Source organism: Mastomys coucha, unplaced genomic scaffold (genome assembly GCF_008632895.1).
Source record: "Mastomys coucha isolate ucsf_1 unplaced genomic scaffold, UCSF_Mcou_1 pScaffold22, whole genome shotgun sequence".
In the NCBI taxonomy this organism is placed as follows: domain Eukaryota; kingdom Metazoa; phylum Chordata; class Mammalia; order Rodentia; family Muridae; genus Mastomys; species Mastomys coucha.
The window spans coordinates 265,740,143-265,759,590 of NW_022196905.1; the positions used below are offsets into that span (position 1 = coordinate 265,740,143).

Below are 19,448 nucleotides of genomic sequence, written 5' to 3' on the forward strand. Positions count from 1 at the left end.
ACACATTCTGCCTGAACAATCAGACCCCTCCATGTGCAGTCTTTGGTTGGTGGTTGAGACCCTGGGAGTCTGAGGCTACTAGTTAGTTCATATTGTTGTTCATCTTAAGGGGCTGCAAACCCCTCAGCTCCATTGGTCCTTTCTCTAACTCCTTCACTGGGGACCCTGTACTCAGTTCGATGGATGGCTGTGAGCCTCTATATCTGTGTTACATCTGAGAGGCTCTACATACTGTCAGAGCCTCTCAGGAGATAGCTATATTTAGGCTGGCTTGCCCTTCCTTCAGTCTCTGCTCCATAGTTAATCTCTGCAACTCCTTCCATGGGTATTTGGTTCCCCCTTTTAAGAAGGAATACTGCAACATGTAACAAGGACACATGCTCCACCATGTTCATAGCAGCCTTATTTATAATAGCCAGAACCTGGAAATAACCCAGATATTCCTCAACAGAGGAGTGGGTACAGAAATTGTGGTACATCTACACAGTGGAGTACTACTCAGGTATTAAAAACAATAAATTTATGAAATTCTTAGGGAAATGGATGGATCTGGAGAATATCATCCTGAGTGAGGTAACCCAATCACAAAAGAACAAACACGGTATACACTCTCTGATAAGTGGTTATTAGCCCAGAAGTTTGGAATATAGGAAGAACAACCCACATTCCACAAGGAACTCAAGAAGAAGGAAGACCAGAAGAACTTAATTTTAAAATTATATATGTGTGTGTATGTGTGTGTTTGCATGTTTGTGTGTTACATGTGTGTGGATATATGTGTGTATTTGTGTGTGTTTGCATGTGTGTGTTTTCATGTGTGTGCATGTGTGTGTTTGCATGTATGTGTGTGTAAGTGTGTGTGTAAGTATGTATGTATGTGCATGTGAGTGCAAGTGCTCTTGGAGGCCAGAGGCATTGCATCTCCTGGGACTGGAGTTAAAAGCACTTGTGAGCTGTCTAATTTGGCTTCTGGGACCCACACACTCAACTGCTCTGCAGAAACAACATGTGTTATTAATTGCTAAGCTATCTCTCCAACTTCAAGATTTATTTTAAAAATAAAAACAAAAAGTTATGTGTGTGTCTCTGTGTGACACATTTGGTTAAGGAGTTAGTCAGGGAGTGCAGTCATCATGGTGGGTAGACATGAGCAGGGTGGCAGCTGTAGGAATGGTCCTCTGTATCCTTAGAACTCTACAGACACTGAGTGTGTAGGGGTGCTGAGCTCAGCCGTGCCCTCAACCCATACCAACAACTGCAGAGGGTGAGCATTTGTGGATTGGACGTCCGTGTGAGGTGGAGGCAGGGTGGGCCAGTGAGTCCCTGCAGTTTGGTAGGAGGCTGAAGATGGGATTGAGATGACTGGGCACATTCAGGAGCTTGCTAGAGGAGGCTTGTGCTGGGAACTGCCTGTTTACCTGCTTATACCCAAGGGAGTCCAGCTTCTTACTCTGTCACTTTGCCCTGGGGTGGAGTCACACCTGATAGTGCTCTATGGATGGTGGCATTTATGCAGGACTGCAGCCAGGCCCAGGATCAAGGGATCCAGCCATATGTGCGGCTTCTACCATTTAGTGTTCAGAGATTAAAAGCAGTCCAAACTAAGTCAGGCTTCCCTTTCCTTCTCTACCTCTGACTTGTTGGACCGATGGGGAAATCTAGGAGCCTGGGGTAGCCTGAGAGCTCTTTAACATTCAGCTCAGTAAGCAAACTGCACTAGAGATTAAATGTGTAGTTTTGCAAAGAAGAAAACTTTGTACGTATGTTTTAAAAAACAAATTCATACTTTTAACACAGAGATTGAAATCTCATGGCATAACATTTTGTATTTTCTTTTTCCTCCTAGTAGTTCTTTTCCTTTCTAGTAGAATCTAGTCCTTTCAAACTCTATTATCAATGACCTGAATCTTGAAATCTCTTAAGATCTCCTATGAATTTGAGGGTCACACTAAATACAGTTATTTGCTGTTTTGTTTTGTTTTGGTTTTATGAGACAGGGTTTCTCTGTGTAGCTCTGGCTGTCCTGGAACTCGCTCTGCAGACCATGCTGGCCTCAAACATAGAGATCTGCCTGCCACTGCCTCCTGAGTGCTGGGATTAAAGGTCAACACCTCTATTGCCTGGCTATTTACTGGTTTAAAGTAAAAAAAATGTTTCCTTACATTAATGTATCAAACATTCTGAATGGCTAATATGTTCTTTCCATGGGTATCATGACATGATATTTATATAATTGTTCTTTTTTGAATATTTAATTAATTTTTTTCTGGATAATTACCACACTGTAGATATTTTTATAACAATATTTATCTTAATATCCAATTTTATCTATTGATTCTAAGATTGAAATTACTGACTGGGAACAATGCACACTGCCACCTTGTGCTGTGTGGCAGTCTCCTCACCTGTATAGGAGCACTAGTGAAGTCTCAAACTCCCTCTGGTTTTATTTGCTAATAATATACTTATTTTGTTATAATGTTGCACTTTTTAGAAGTTCTTGTGGTGCTTCACTTCCTGGAGTTGTATGGTGAGGGACACATTGTTGCCCTCCCTGCAGCAGGAGGGGCTAGGAGGTGTCTGTTAGCTGAATCCCGAGGAGAACTCCATGCATGTTCAAGATCCTTGGGCTCTGTATATTAATGCCAAGTAATTTTGCAAGCAGCCTTTCATTAGCTGAATTACAAGGTTGAATTTAAAGAGATGTGGAGTCAGAGAGTCTTCCTGAGCTGCTGGAGGGTTCCAGAGCTCTCTGAGAGCTGGTCTGATAATTTAGGCCTCCTGTGAGAGCACACCTTCCCTGGGAGCAGACCAGGTCTAAGTCGAAACATGAGCCACCTGCCAGGCTCACTCAGAAGTGTCCTGCCCCCCTACCTTCTTTCTTTTTACTTTCTTAATAGCTGATGTTACCCCACACTTTTGGCACCCTAGAAACCAGGATCTGTAAAAAGAACACTGTCAATGGAGAATACTCAGTTGCTGCTATCCCCTGAAGAAACTGAAGAGTTTCTTCAAGCTTTTAGCTACCTAAACTTAGGTGAAGTCAGATTCTTGTTTGGCCTCAGAAAAAAGATTTTAGATAAGCCAGTGTGAAGCGGAGTTGGAGTTTATTAAAGGACATTTTTGAAAGGTTCTTGAAGAAAAAAATTAAACATCCATACATGCAGGCAAAATGCACACATTTAAAAAAAAGTCTGAAAAAATTTATCCATGTATATCATTTTGGTGGACTTCTGACACTACACCTCAAAGCTAGCTAAAGAGCCTAAATGAGATTCTAGGATGGTTGCTTTGTATTGGACAGAATCACAGCTGATAAGGTAAGACCCTGGGTTAAAAGAGTTAGAAGGAGAAGTTAATGTTTTTACTGTAAACAAAGATTTAGTCTTATATCTGAGATTTGTATTACCTAGGACAGGAGTAAGGTGGTATAGGTTTAGGCCTTGAACATGGATGAGTGTAATTTTAACATAAAATATCTCTATAAAAGGGATATTATTTCTCTATGCATCCTTCTCAGTGAGTGTTAATTGTGCTGGACGATTTGTTTACATTTATTTAATGTGTAGGAGTGTTTTGCCTGCACCCACACATGCATGTGCTCCATATGCGTACCTGGCAGTTGAGGAGGCCAGAAGAAGGCATCAGATCACCCAGAAATAGAGTTAGGCACAGTTGTGAGCTGCTGTGTGGGTGCTAGGAATCCAGCTCGGGTCCTGTGGATGAGTACCCAGTGCCCACCTATCTGCTGAGCCATCTCTCCAGTCTCTGCTGTAACTCTTGACTCTCTGGTCAGAGGCTTCAGCCAGGGTGCAGAGTCTCCCGCAGGGGCTCCATTTCCTCTCACGCCTCCCTAACTTTCTGTTTTTGTATCATGCCTCATATTAGTTTTAGAGCTCGTGCTCAGCCCCTGAAGGCCTTCTCATGAGAGGCATTGAGCGTGTTCCTTTTAAGAAGCCCCTGGAATGTCCTGTGGCCTGTGAACACAGCAAGTTGTCGTTTTCCTATAGTAGGTGTTCAGCTTGCACCAAACTGCTACTTCTATCTTTTGTGAGTCACACTGGCTGCTCCTGTCTTTCAGCTTCCTGCTTAAGCTTGTTCTGCTGGCCAGCTCCTTTACCTGCTAGGGCACCTTTATCTGTGAGACTTTGACCTCACAGCACACGAGTGGGCTCCATCCACAGTCTTTCCTGATGTCTAGCTAGCTGCAGCGTTTGATCTTATGAGTATCTGAAGTTTATTTTAATCGAAAAAAGCCTTGTAGTGCTTGTACATTGTAACCTGTGTGTGTTGTCTTTTTGGCCATGAGCCCTTTGGGAGTAAAAGAAGTTTGACTTAACAGAGTCCCTGGGTGGGTACTTTATGCTTAGGGGACCTAAACATCACCGAGTCTCCCAAGCAAGCATCTTTGTTTCCCAAACTCTTCATTCTTACCTCTGAACATTTTCTTAACATCTCTTGTCTTATATATTCAGTTTTTTTTCTTTTAATTAAATATTTAAGATATCAGAGCTGGTAAGAGTCTCAGCAGGGAACCGCCCTCATTACAGTGTGTACCTGTCTTGCGGTTTTGTGGTTTTTCCATTAACTTCTGCCCAGGAGTTTCTAATCTGCTCTGGGCTGAAAGCACATGCAGGTAATTGGTTTCTGATTAGGAGTCGCCTCTGACACTTCCTATTGAAATGCTTTGCTGTCTGTGATATGAAGCAGATGGTCGCATATGGTAGAACAGATGTCAGGGTGGAATCCCAGCCTTCAGAATCTGTTCTTGTACCTGGCAGTGTTTCCCTTGGCAAACACCCACTTAGGATCTGCTTGCTTCAGTTTTTCCTGTAATTCACTTACCCCCTCAGCATGCATCACATACACACCAAGCTGTTTTGAGGGTAACTTTGCACTATGGAAATGTTTACACACTAATGACTAGAGGGCAGAAGAAAAGCTCTTGGGTACCTGTCACTCAGCTCGCACAACTGTCAACACCCTCATGTGGGCATTTGGCTTGATCTGTAACTTTTTCCTTATCAGCCCCATTTTTCATGGTCAGTTCTCCAAAATAAACAAACAAACAACACCTCAAACCCAAAAAACTCATTAAAAATCAATTACTATGTATATGTCACATGGCACTAATGAGCATGTTACAAAGTTTTAAATAATTTAAGATTTTGTTGTTGAGAGAGGGTCTCACTGCGTAGCCTAGCCTGGCCTTGGGTGCCTTCCTTAGCTTCCCAAGGACTAGAAATTACAGACTTGTGCCACTACACCTGGCTTTTTTTAAAATAGGAGATATTGTATTTATTGAGCTACAGGATTTAGACAGACGGTGTGCCTTTAGACATTTCTAAGAAACCACAGGTTGTTTATGTCACAAAGGTCCTGTGGACAGACACTTGTGGACAGAGAAGATCTTGATGGGTTTCTAGAGAAATAAAAACCTGAGATGTTTGGTGTTAGTTGGCTAATGCCTGGAATAGCTCACAGCTTCCCAACCTCATGCAGATGGCAATCCTTTGCATCTAGGAAGGCCACATATGGGTAGCTTTAGAGGTGCCGTGCAAATTCCATATTCTATATGCCCTGTACTTTAGAATGGGTTGAGAACTGAAATCTAGTTCCTACTGATGGACGTATAAGGGAGAGTGAAAGTCCCCTGAGATTCATCCTCCTGATTGATTGATTGATTGATTGATTGATTGATTGATGGGGGCTGTGTATCCCAGTCTGTTCTAAAAACCCCATGTGTAGCTGAGTAGAACCTTGAATTCCAGATCCTCCTTCCCTCTGCCTCCAAGTTCTTTAGCTACAGACGTGTTCCTACCTTTTTAATTTTATTTTTGGAGATAACTTCTCACCATCAGTAAAAGTGTGGGTGTAAGCTGCAACAGCCTATGAGCCTTGGTGAGCGAGCCCAGTGCTTCTGTGGTGAGTCCACACCACGTGTGTGCTGCATGAATGAACTCCATGCCTACATGTTCACGTGTGCAGGCACATTCTTCTTACCTCTGCTAAGATTCCTGTCTTCCCAGGCTGTTTACCATGTTTGTTCTGGAGGTGGGCGTGTTCTTTTCCAGATTTGTCACAGGGCCCTCTCTCTCTCTCTCTTTCTTTCTCTCTCTCTCTCTGTCTCTCTCTCTCTCTTTCTCTCACATGTTCTCTCTCTATTCCACATGCTCTGTCTGTCTGTCCACCTGCCTGCCTGCCTACCTGCCTGTCTCTTCTTTTGTTTTTGTAACAGGGTCTAACTGTGCAGCCTGGAACTAACCTGGAACTCACTACCAGGCTAGCTCAAACTCTAGAGATCTGCCTGCCTCTCTGCACCTTTGCCTTCTCATGCTCACACTGCACACCCATCAGAGATACAGTTCTTAAGTAAGAAGCCACAGCCATTTCTGTGGAGAGAAGTGTAGAATACTCCACAAAGCCACAGACAATAGGAGGAAGCTGTCAGTCTTGCCTCACACAAGCTAGCTCTCCAAGGTAACGTGGTCACTTTAAGTAGCAGGGGAGTGTCACCCACCATGCCACAAGTCAGAGCATGCCACCCTGCCACTGGAACACTCCAAAGAGTTTTGTAACTTGGGAGTGTTTCTAAAATGTCACAGTGCTCATTTCTTAGAGTGGAAAAAATAGATAAAAATTGAAAGATAGCATAAACATTGATGAATGTTTAATTAAAAATTCCCCTTCTATATGAGTTTTATTCAAATCCAGGATACATGTGAAATAGGAAATCAAACAATTATTCTTTTTACTTTTAAAATTATGTGTAAGCGCTGGGCTGGAGAGATGACTGAGCAGGTAAGAGCCTGTATTACTCTCCCAGAGGACCAAAGTTCAGTACCCAGCACCCACATCACATGTCATGAGAGCCCCCTATAACTCCAGTTCCAATGGATACAAGTGTCCTGTTCTGGCCTCTGCTCATGAATACATACATACCCGTAATTGGACTTAAACAATGATATAAAAATTGTATGTACAGTGACCTTGGAGGCCAGAAGAGGGTATTAGACCTCCAGGAGTTGGGGTTGTGAGCCAACCAGTATGCATGCTAGGACGCAAACTCAGGTCCTTTGCAAGAGCAGTGTGTGCTCCTGACTCCTTGGCGTCTTCCCAGTCCCTGAAGCTGTAGTTTTCTGGTTCAGAAAATACTATATTTGAATTAGGGGTTCTTTCTGTTTTTTTTTTTTTTTTTTTTAAACAAGGGTCGATTACTTGTGATCTTCCTATTTCCTGATGAACATTATGCCCAAACAATGACAGATCTTCTACAGCAGATCCAATAGTTTAGCTGTTTCTCTCGTTCATGTAGCTTTTTGTTGTTGTACAATAGAACGTTCTTCCCAAACTTAGTAGCTTGTAAAGAAACCCAAACTTCCTTGACTCTTTTTTTTGTGGCCAGGTCACTAGATGTTGTACTATTGGATCTTTGTGGGTAGCCATGTCTTGGGAGGCGGTGGCCCTCTTATGGCTTGAGTAGTGAGGGCTAAGGATCTACGTGAGGTTCCCTCATGGAGCTGGGTGGCAGCTCTCAGTCCCTCTTCATGTGTTGCTGGAGACTTGAAGGGGAACCAGTGGGTAGCTCTTAGGAGCTAGTTTGGAGGTGACAAGACACCACTTCTGTAGGAGTCTGTTCATTAGGAGTGAGCCAGAGAGGGAGTTGTTCAGCCAGGAGAAGTGATGATATGAGGGGACTGTTTATTATTAACTTTACTTCTATAACATGGGTCTGTAGAAACCCAGAGTTATATCAGGCTTGTTGCAATGTGTATACCAGATGGTGGTGTGAGATTTTGATTAGTTAAACTATATTTTCAGAAATGAATAAAAAGGGCTGAAGTGAGTGTTACCCTAGGTTCCATCCCTAGAGTACGTGTGTGGGGTGAGAATGAATGAGTCTCGTTCCAAGGGAAATAAAATTATTTTTATTCATGAGTTTTAAGCTGCTTATTGACAATGGAGAAAGCAGAAATCTCAGCAGTATACACACAGCTTTTTATTATATTAAAAATCAGGTCTGAGACTATTTTCTGTTTTATTTCATATATGAAATGCATTAACTCCTAAATTGCTCTCCTGGGTGCCTTTATTCAGTAATCTTTAATATTAGTTTTTGTCTCAGCACATTATGCTGACTGAAGTCTGTGTTTAATGTGATTTTTGCTTAGAATACTTTTGCCTTCATCTTAGATGGGCTATGGAATTGGCAGCTCTAACTAATGCTCTTCATTACCCAATATCCCAAGAAATGGTCTGTGCAGAACAGGCTGGCCTGCTGCTGGGATCTTCTCTCCCCCCCACCCGCCCCCCACCTCTTCCTTGTGCTCCCAAGTACCAGGAATATAGACAAGCATCCCTTACTTAGGGTGGTTTCTTGGCTTCTTCACTTGCTTTAAATTGGAATCTGTGATTGCCAAGTACACATCCTCAAAAGAACCATGGAAGGTCATAGCTTCTCCACAGTCTTTTTTTTTTCCCTTTGCCAAGACACCAAAGTCATTTTTGAAAATATGAAGTTGGACACTGGTGGTAAATAGGCAGCAAAAGAAAATACAGATGGGCGGGGCGGAGGTGGCAGATGCCTTTAATCCCAGCATTTGGGAGGCAGAGGCAAGTGGATTTCTGAGTTTGAGGCCAGCCTGGTCTACAGAGTGAGTTCCAGGACAGCCAGGGCTACATAGAGAAACCCTGTCTTGAAAAACCAAAACAAACAAACAAACAAACAAATAAAATAAATAAAAAAAATAAAAAATAAAAAAAAGTAAAATACAGATTGCTTTATTGATTATGGTACTGTTACTTTTTGTGTGCCAGCTCTGCAGTAAGGGCTTAGGAAGGACTTGTCTGCCTTTGACATTTGAAGTATCTACATTCCAAGGTGATATTTGGGATCCTGTGTCACCGAGGAAGGTTTCGAAGTAACATGTTGAAGCGTGACATTTTTCTCTGAGCATGGCACAGACGTAACTCAGTCATGTCATTGCCGTCTTGGAGTCTGGTAGCCCGATGAGCAAAGCAATACCGTGGCAGATCTGTGGCAGTGGCAATGGTGCTGTTTATTGACATCCTCTGGTAGATGGAAGGAGGGAAGGGTCACAGCACCGACCTGGGATTGCAGCCATTTCTCTTTCCTCCAGCTTCTAAAGGTCCTGGGAGATGCAGGATTAACTAAGGGCGGGGCTCTGGTTTCCATGAGGTTGTCTGTCATTCATGATAGGGTGGAACTTTGTGGTGATGCAGCTGTTTTGGGGTCTGTACACCTGTAAACAACCCTTTATCCATACTCTGCAATAAAGCCAATAAACTCCTTAGTTCAGTGATTTGGATTCGAGCCTTATTTTGTCATTGATGTCTTACCTGGGGGTACATAGACATTTGTTTATGTCTCCTCAGGAAAATTATAAAGTCACTGGTGTTTGGATAGTCAGATGTGGCACCTTGTGAGGTCACAGTTGGCACCAATTTGCTTGTTCCCGAGGCTCCCTGGAGCTTGCCTGCCAGCATCTCCAAGGCTGTCCCAGCTCATGTTGTGTTTTTCCATTTGCCAAACCCACATGTCTGTTCTTGTTTGGCACAGGGGGATCAAAAGTTGAGGGTTATCCTCAGCTACCCAGCCAGTTCTAACCTCACCTAAGATACGTGAGACCCTGTCTCAAAAATATCAAAAGGGGCCCTCCGTGTGGATAGATAAGGAATGATTCATTCCAGTGTTTAGTGCAGCGGAAGCCTGTGTGTGGTAATGTCACAAGTCACCAAATGCTATAGGATTTTACTGGAAGGCCACACCATCGCCTTTACTGCTACAGTCCCTGCATCTAGAACAGGATACAACACCAGACAGTAATCAAGTCTGCATTAGTGACTGAAAGAAGCTACCACTCACGGTGATTCTGAAATGATGACGTTCCTGAGCTGGGTTTTGTCAGTAGAGGGAGAGGGAGGAGCAAGAGAGACCTTTTGATGCAGTTGAATTGTTTTGCTGAGGTCAGGCGTGGCTGCTCACTGAGGAGTGAGGTAGCAGGCAAGGGCACAGAAGAAGCTGAGGAAGGACTTGAAAGATATGGAGGGCTGGGATGGTGTGGGTTGTAGCCATTAAGCTTGGAGCTCACCTCTCCACCTGATCCTACATTTTCATGATCCAGACAGGGCAAAAGAATGGTTAAAGCCACAGCCCTTAGTCTAGTCCAGTGCTCTGTGCTCTACGGATGACTGGTAATAGATTTCATTTAGCAAACTGTCCTATGGCCATGCCCGGCTGCACAGGAGAATGAGTCCTAGGTTTTACTCTCCCGGTCTCCTTAATAAGACAACCATGGCTAGAGTGGTTAGGACAGGATGCCAAGTCAGCTGGGTTATAGCATTTGCCGCAGAACTCTCTTGATCTCGTAGCTCCTGCGAACTTACTCACCAGGTTGTGAACTGGTTGTAACATCTTTCTCAAGTGGTTCTCCAGTCGTGGAGCCTTTGATTAAGCATATTTTCATGAGTAAGCCTTATGGTGAGCAAGTGATAATTGCACTTCTGGATGCACTAGCGCTGGATACTCAGGGGCCGTGAGTTTCCTGATAAGTCACCAGAGACAGGATAAGGCTTATGTTCAAGTTCAAACCGGTAACCTGATAAGGTTATTGACCTTATTATAGAGCGTGGGTGAAGCGTTACTTATAGGTGTGTAGGGAACCCCAGAACAGCTGCATCACCACAAAGTTCCACCCATCATGAATGACAAAGAACAACTGGAGAGTGATTTATTTTTATTTTTGATTGAGGCGTGCCTAAGGTAGGAATTATTACTATAAGGATTGATTTTTTGCATCCCTCCCTCCCTCCCTCCCTCCCTCCCTCCCAGAGTTTACCAATTGGTTAGACTGGCTAGCAAACCCTAGGAATCCTCCTGTCTCAGCTCGAACTATGCAGGAATTACAGGAGTGTATCACAGCACCCTGCTTTTTACATGGATGCTGGGGATCCGGCACAGGTTCTCATGCTTACATGGCAAGTCCTCACCAATAAAGCTCTCTCCAGCCCCTCAGATAGCACTTGTGATGGTGCATGTTGGCTATGCTCCTGAGAGGATCTGGAACCACTTAGCAGACTACCTCTGGGCATGCTTGTGAGGGAGTTTCTAGGGGAGGGCTTAGCTGAGGTAGGAAGACACAAGATAATGAAGCAGTACCATGCAATGACCCGGAAGTCCTGTACCTAATAAAACATCAGTGAGCAGAGCACCAGCATCCATTGCTCTTTCCTTCCTAACTGTAAATGCAGTGTGACAAGCTGCCTCACGCTGCTGCCATCTTGCCTTCTCTGTCCAGCTGGACTGTACCCTCCCAACTGTGAGCCAAAATAAACCGTTCGTCCGTTGAGTTGCCTTTGTCAGGAGTCTGTCACAGCATCACGGCAATACAGAATGCAGTCTTCTTGGGTGTGCTGATGTTTTCCAGTTGTTTTCTTAAGAGTGATGAGAGTTCCTTTTCACCATAGAAGGGAAGGTTGACCCTAGCAGCTAGTGTAAAACTATTTCTTCAGACTTCAGAAAACAAAGGCTAACCTTGGAAAGCAATGGCGTGTTTTACTGGGATGTTTATTAATGTAGGTTCAGAGTGTTTAAAAATCCTTAACATTGACTTTATGTATTGGGTTCTCTCTCTCTCTCTCTCTCTCTCTCTCTCTCTCTCTCTCCCTCTTCTTTCTCACCCTCACCCTGTGTGTGTGTGTGTAATTTTAGCACAGAGTTGTGTAGAAAAGTACCTTTAATAAACACACTTTGACAGGTCGTTAGAGCATAGACAGTGTTTATTGTCCAACTATACTCTGAGGTAGGATTTTGTATATATAACTTTAGTTCTTATTGTTTCTATGATGTGGGTGGTATGAACCACAATTTTATAGAAGTCTGGTATCTGGCACAATCTCTCAGAGCCTGTATATGGAAGATGCAGGTCTGGTTGTCAAGAATATCTGACTGAAGTTTCTGTCTGGAGGGAGAGGAGGAACCATCTGTGAGAGAGCATCCTCTGGCTGGGGACAGTGGGAGGAAGAACCTAGAGTTTCACCCTGTCCGAGAATTCCCTGTCTGCCCCCATCCCTGGAGATGCTGTACTAGTCTACAGCAAATTATTAGAGGTATTATAAACCACAGGCAATCACTTTGGGGTTGAAAATTGCAGGTCTTTATAAAATGGGAATAACATTTACTAACACTAAATTAATTTATGACCAACACTGGGTTTTTTTTTACAGATATTTTTTATATGGTGGGATATAAAAATGAATAGACTTGACTTAAAAAGCAAATGTAGTCACCTTATTGACGCATCAAGGGAACAACTCTGGCTTGATAAAATACTATAAGATTATATTTTTCAGGTGTATGTGATAATATGTTTCAGGGCTGTAACCTGCTTTTTAACTGAAGAGAAGCTTGAGGCCTTTTGTTTCCCTCCCTCCCTCTCTCCCTCCCTCCCTCCTTCTCTCCCTCCCTCCCTCCTCTCCTCTCTCCCTCCCTCCTTTCCTCTCTCTCTCCCTCCCTCCCTCCTTCCCTCCCTCCTTTCCTCCTTCCCTCCCTCCTTCCCTCCTTCACTCTCTTCCTCCCTCCTTCCCTCCTTCACTCTCTTCCTCCTTCCCTCTCTTCCTCCTTCCCTCCCTCCCTCCCTCTGTCCCTTCCTCTCCCTCCCTCCCTCCTTCCTTCCCTCCCTCCCTCCCTCCTTCCCTCCCTCCTTCCCTCTCTTCTTCCTTCCCTCCTGGACCTGAGGTCCTGTCCTGTGCCTTGGAAGCTCTGTCCTGGTCATTTCTGCCCCCACACTGAGTTATCCAGGGTTTGAGCGCATACTCTGAGATTGTGTAAACATGATTATAGGTGTGCTAAAATTCTATCTGCATGTTTGAAAAAAAATTAGAAATTTACAAAAGCGAGACTAGAGCTGTGGCTTACTTGGTTCAGTGCTTGCCCACACACTCAGTAAATCCTTGACTTGAGTCCCAGTGCCACATTACTTGGGTATGGTGGCATATACTGTAATCTAGCACTGGAAGTTGTGGGCAGAAGGTCAGGCCAGCCTGGAATAGATCCTGTAGTATTCGCTGCTGCTGCCTCCTCTTCTCTCCCTCCTCTCCACCTCCTCTCCCTTTATATATGCCTTTTCAAGGCTGTTTCTTCTAGATCAGGGCAAAGAGTCTCTTAGAAGTTGAGGCCTTCTCCTAGAATAGGAGACTATTACTTTTGGTACTCTAGTTTTCATGTATGAAGAATGAGAGTGGATCTTTACATAGGAAAATTTGCAGGTTAGAAACTGTCACTCATTCACATTCGATGAGTCTTAAGCTGTATACATAGGGAGCTTATCCACTTGCTGACTGTCCTCTGAGGATGGCTGGCCACATCACTGCCTTGTTGCTGGCTGGGGCTCAGCCTCACGTCTTTTTCACTAACACTCAGTAGGACCAGAGTGTGTGTTCATTCTTTAAGTGTAGCTTTTCCAATCAGAGTTTCTCTTTTGTCCATTCTTTTTATTTGTTTGTTTATTTGTTTATTGAGGTGGTGCTAGCTTTTGACCCAGGACCTTACTCACGCTGGGCAAAGCCTATACCACTGAGCTACATTCCCAGCCTCTGTTTTCTCATTTGTAAGATGGCAAGGTTGGCTGCTATGTTGTTACTGTTAACTTTTGGCATTCAGTATAGAAACCAGGTTTCTGGGGAGGCCCAGATTCCTCCTCTTACTCCAGCTTGTTGCATCTGTTGGTCAGCACCGTGTTCCAGGTTGAGTGATAGAGGCTGTTGAAGATAGAAGTAAAGAGGCTGTTGTAGAACTGGCTCTCTAAAGGACCCAAGGAGCTGAAGGGGTTTGCAGCCTCATAGGAGGAACGGCAATATCAACCAACCAGATACCCCAGAGCTCCTAGGGACTAAACCACCAACAAAAGAGTACACATGGTGGGACTCATGGCTCCAGGTGCATATGTAGCAGAGGATGGCCTAGTCGGTCATCAATGGGAGGAGAGGCCCTTGGTCCTGTGAAGGTTGTATGCCCCAGTGTAGGGGAATTCTAGGGCCAGGAAGCAGGAAAGGGTGGGTTGGTGAGTAAGGGGAGTGGAAAAGATAGGGGGTTTTCTGAGGTGAAACCAGGAAAGGGGATAACATTTGAAGTATAAATAAAGAAAATATCTAATTGAAAAAAAAAGAACTGGCTCTCTAACCCGAGAGTCCTGAGTGCCTGCTTCAGTTCCTCCTCAGGCCCACTGATACTCCTCTGACTTTAGGGCACCAAAGTAGCCTGAGATGATGATCAGTGTTGTACACATGTCCAAACTGCAGGCCACACATATATGTTGCCAAGGATAGCTGTGAATGTAGCCCAATAACAAAATTATAAACTTACTTAGAGCATAATGAGACATTTTGTGTTCTATTTTTGTTACTAGACTGACACTTGTTGATATTGGCATGTCCCAACAAAAAGGCTGGACATGTCAGGAAGAAATTTACTCGGTGTCTGCCTTGCCAGATAGAGTACCCAAATCATCTTACATTTATTTACCGTTTGGCATTTTATTTATGTTGCAATTCATATGTTGCTCCCGCCCCCACTGCTTTGTTAAATTGGGCCCTGCTCCAATTACGGTCTTGTGAACCTTAAAATTCTTTGTGGTGCTCATTGCAAAATACTATGTCCAAGTCAAGAATCTTGAGGGTTTAAAGCAGGGCATCGATGATAAGCTAGATACAATGCTTGCTCGTGCTGATTACGCTGATGCTTATAGTTGTAAAAACCTAGCATACAAACAGCCTTGGGGGTGTGGGGGTAGCGGTGGAACACATATCTTTGATCCTAGCTAGCATTTGGGAGCCAGGCAAGTGGATCAGTTCTGGGCCAGCCTGGTCTACACAGAGAGTTCAGGTTAGCCAGAGCAATGTAGAGACCATGCCTCAAAAAAAGCAAATAAAAGATTCAGACTCAGGGCTCAGAGGCTAAGGGCATGTGTCCTACAGCTTGGCTGCACGTTATTGGTCCTGTGAGATGAGATGGGAGGCAGAAGAGTTTCCGGAAGCTCAAGGGCTGGCTTACATGGTCTGTGCAGTGCTGACCAGCAAGGGGGAAGCAAGGATCAGCCACCCAGGTTGTCCTAAGTTCTCCTCTCCTGTTCCAGGGTCTACACAGACATACCAGAGTGGGCAGAGAAAGTGTCTTTAGGGTAAACCAATACTCATTTAATCCCATATGGAAAATAAATAGCCATAGATTGAATTAATTTTCATTTTTTTGTATCTCTTTGAGACAGGAAATGTGTTGTCTTCTTGTTTCTCTTAACGTTGACTGAGCTCTGTTTGCATGTCATTTAAAAAATTAACTGAAATCACTGTACGATTGTGCCCTGTTAGGAAGTTTTATGTGGATGGTGCCATTTGGCTGACTGATACATCACGGTTGTTATTTTTTTGGCAGTAGTTAGTGTATGATATCTGCTCTGTACATTCAAGAATGAAGTAATCTCCACAGCCACTTTGCTAAACCTTAGAGATTTTCAGGTATTCCAGCCCAGCTATGAAAGTATACCCTTTAACCAGCATCCTCCTCTGTATTCCTACCTTCCTCACAAGCTGCCAAAAGCTTCCAGAAACCATCATGCTAGTGTCTTCGGGAGGACGTGTGGATGGTGAATATTTCAGCTTCTGTTGAGTCCTGTAAGTCTTGCCCTAACATAGGCACCATTGGAGAACAAAGCTTGCTTGATGTCTTAACAATAAAACAGAGCCTTGCTACCTTACTGCTAAGGGCCCCTGGGCCCCTGAGAGGTGCAGGGGCGAGGTCCTCACTGGCTACTTTTAGCAGCCGCAGTTGCTGTAGCTTGTCTGTCATCTGGGTTGGCCAGGCCTGGCTGTTAGCTGCTGGTCTCATGAGGGCAGTGTCTAGGGATCTCTTCAACAAGCAGAGACATGCAGTTACTCGAGCAGTTTTCAGGTAGCCTTGAGTGCCTAGGAAGTCTGTCGGGGTAGTGCGGCTACATATGGCAGGAAAGGGTGCAGTAAGAACCTAGCATGCTCCTAGCTGGGCAGAGCAACTCATAGCAACTAGGGGCATGCCCGGGGCTTATATAGCCTCTGCATTTCCTTTTTCTTCCTCCAGCTTTGGCATCGATTTGAGGTAGCTGATATGCAGGTTGGTTCCTCTCGTTAACGAGAACCGTCACTTTAGCTTCTGATGCCCATTGCCAGTTGGCGCAGAGCGTAAAAATCTGTTGAAGCTTGTTAGGGTGCCTTTGTGGCTCTGAGAAAGTAGATTTCAGGTTCTGGAGAGTCTGGCTGTTTGAGTTTGTGGTTCTGTACTCTGGATGAACTGGCAGAGCTTTGCAGAACCTGATGTTTCACATAGAGTTCAGCCCATTCTGAAGACACATGTGAGGTGTGCTCTGCTGAGGGGTGGGTGCTAAGGTTGAGTCCACCAAGGTTCTGTACTGTATCAGGTCTCATTGTAGAACCAGCTAAGGTACCAAAGCCAGAGTAGGCCTGTTAGAGTAAGGGGAACTAACACTGGGCATGCTCTATAGCAGGTTCTTTCGGACATGGCACCCCTTCTGGTGAGAACAAAGCCAGACAAATCTGACACTATAGATCTGCCCCTTTCTGTGTATGTGGGGTCATTGCAAACTAGGTATTCCTAGACACTTTCTGGTGGGTACAGAAATATAATGGAATTTTAATGATGAGATGATGATTTTTCATTGATTTTTCTGCTGGTTCTAGAATAATCCTCATCCTTCAGCACACAGAGCTTGTGCATGCGTTCGTGTGCGCACATGTGTTTGTGTGTGTACATGTTTATGTATGTGTTTGTGTTTATATGTGTGTGTTTTGTGTGTGATTTTGTGTGTGTGTGTGTGTGTGTGTTTGTTGGTATCCAAACTCAGGATTTCTTTATTGTGAAGCAGGCACATTACCCACTGAGCCATCTCCCCAGATGCAGCACACAACCTAGTAACTCAATCAACTATGTATTTTCTTTGTTGTTTACAAACAGTGTCATTATAATAAAAAGAAGAAAAATCAGTGTGGATATGGCTTCCATCTTTTAGTTCACAGAGGGAACTGAGGCATGGTGTCCAGGACTGTGTAACTCCAGTGCTTCAGTGAAGAGCCTACAGCAGGAATGTGTGACCCACACCTTCTGTTGCTCTTGGTCACTGTATTCTTCTGATCATTATAGACCGCTGTAGACAGAGGGGCCTACTCATTGTCTTTCCTTCGTTTGTTTGAAAAAGTTTTTGAGGTAGTAAATTTGTTTTGAAGTGGCAAGTGATTTTCTTGCCTGCTTCCCTTCCTGGTGGTAAATGGAGCAGAAAATCCTGCAGTATCCTTGTTCCCTCAGCATCCCTTCGTCCTGTGCCTGCAGCATCCCTGTGCCTTTAATATTCCTGGGCCTGCAGCACCCCATGTTTTTGCATGGAACTATGGAGACAGCAGAGGCCAAAATACTTTGAAAACTAAAAAGATAATTCTTGTGCTAGGTAGTGTGATGGGAATGAGTTGTGTAAAATATCAACACCGAGTTTACAAGTTAGGAAGTTGGCATATGGTATTTCATCCTGAAGTGTGATACCTGTTGAATATAAGCAAGATGCAAAGTGGAACAGAGCCCCGAACTCTTGCAAATGTATGTGTGCATGGTGTGCAGCGAAGCAGCCAGGTTCTCTTGCCCTGGGGAAAGAGTTCCACCGGGTGCACTGGCTGCCATGAGAAAAGTCCTGTGCTGACTGGGTGTTCTGTTTCTTATAGATGGCTCTGTTCAACTGCACAGGGAAGTCACTCCTGCATGGATCTGGGAGTGTGCTGAGAACTATCCAGAACTCTTAGAATGTTTGGAGTATATAAAACCCAGTGAAACCGGAATAGCTGTTCTCTTTCTTAATCACTAAAGATGATATTCTTTTAAAATCAGAATTGTAGTCCTGTGCAACCATAGCTGTGTGCCTTTTCCAGGAACAAGAAGTTAATTCTAAGTCTGGCGTTTTATTTCATTTGTGAAGTGTGGTATTAATTATCTAGTTTATTGGTCTGCTTATCAGCAAATAAACTAGTTCCAGTGAGGCATAATCTTTTCATATGTAATCATTTTATTTTCTCCCCTTGCAGTGGTAGATGTAGCTAAGTGGAAGGAAGTGTACTTTGAGCAGGCATGAGGTCATATTTCTAGCAATGCAGAAACCGCCATGTATTAAATGTAGTAAACAGCCATGATCACACATTAGAGAGGCTGCAGGCAGGAGGACTAGAAGCTTGGTCACCTTCTGCCAGTTAGAGGCCAAGTCCAGCCGGGCAGCGTGAGACCCTTTTTGCTCCTATAAATAAATGTTTTGCATTTTTACTGCTGATCAAAGCAATTGGTATAATTTATCTGCTCTTGGCATGGTGATGTAGTAATATTTGAGTATGAAGTGTTTCACACTTACATACATTTAGACCACTTTTTACTCAATGCGGTTGATTAATTAGTAGGCTTAGTGGATTTTATTATTTGGTGAAATACAGGTCTCCAACGGAAAAAGACCAATGTCAGCTTTATTCCTGTACCAAATACAATTTCACTTGCTGAACTGTTTTATTATAGGGTGGGGAGGAACATCATTTGTTATTCTTAAGATATATGAAGGCTGGTCAGAGAAACATCCTGAACAGAGTGACAGGATCATGCAGGAGGCCTGGGTGGGGGATAACTTGACTTGAGCATCTTCTCACAGTGATGTCAGTGAGTGATCGCAGGTGTCATTTTTGCCGTAAGTTGCTATGGGATGGAGGCTGCTGCTACTGCTTAGAAGGCTGGCAACTCTGGAATGCTTAGGATAAACATATTTCCTGAGGTTCCAGATCCACTGATGGATTTCTCTCTCTTTAACCATTTGGCTCCCGGAGCATCCCTGTGTCCTCCGATACTCGTATGTCATCTGGGAACTTGTTCAGTTCGCAGCCTCAGCTACCACCTCCCAGTCACCACGGGGGCTAGGAGAAACCTGAAATAGGAGGCACTGAAAACAGCTCTTGCAAATTTTCTAATCCTTCTTTCCTCATCAGAAGGATGCAGGCGGGCACCTCTGACCAGCTGCTCTGTTTGTGTTTTTTCCGCTGTCACTCGGCACAACTCCACCCTCTCTCTGCTCCTCTGGAAGCTTTTGGATTCCTGGGCTCAGTGAGCTGTGTGAGAAGACTGAGGCCTGTAGTCCTCATCGCCCCCAATCCCTTCTCTGAGCCTCTGAAAGAGGAGAATGGTTTCTATGCAACTAACTGTGCTTCAAGAAATAATTCATATTCTAGGTGCAGAGACCCTGCTAGGTATACAGTCGTCTGTAACATTTGTGAGAAGAATAATTCAGGTGGACATTAGCCACTGCTCTCCCTATGTGAGATCTCTTCAGAAACATGCCAAGATCATCACCACTGCCTCCCTTCCCATT

The 19,448-nt window shown here is 44.1% G+C and overlaps 1 protein-coding gene across 18 annotated transcripts in view; it reads left to right on the forward strand.

Annotated features, from left to right (window-relative positions):
* Pard3 (par-3 family cell polarity regulator) overlaps window positions 1-19,448 on the forward strand; it is a 555,587-nt gene that overhangs the window by 43,751 nt on the left and 492,388 nt on the right. The window lies entirely within an intron of this gene.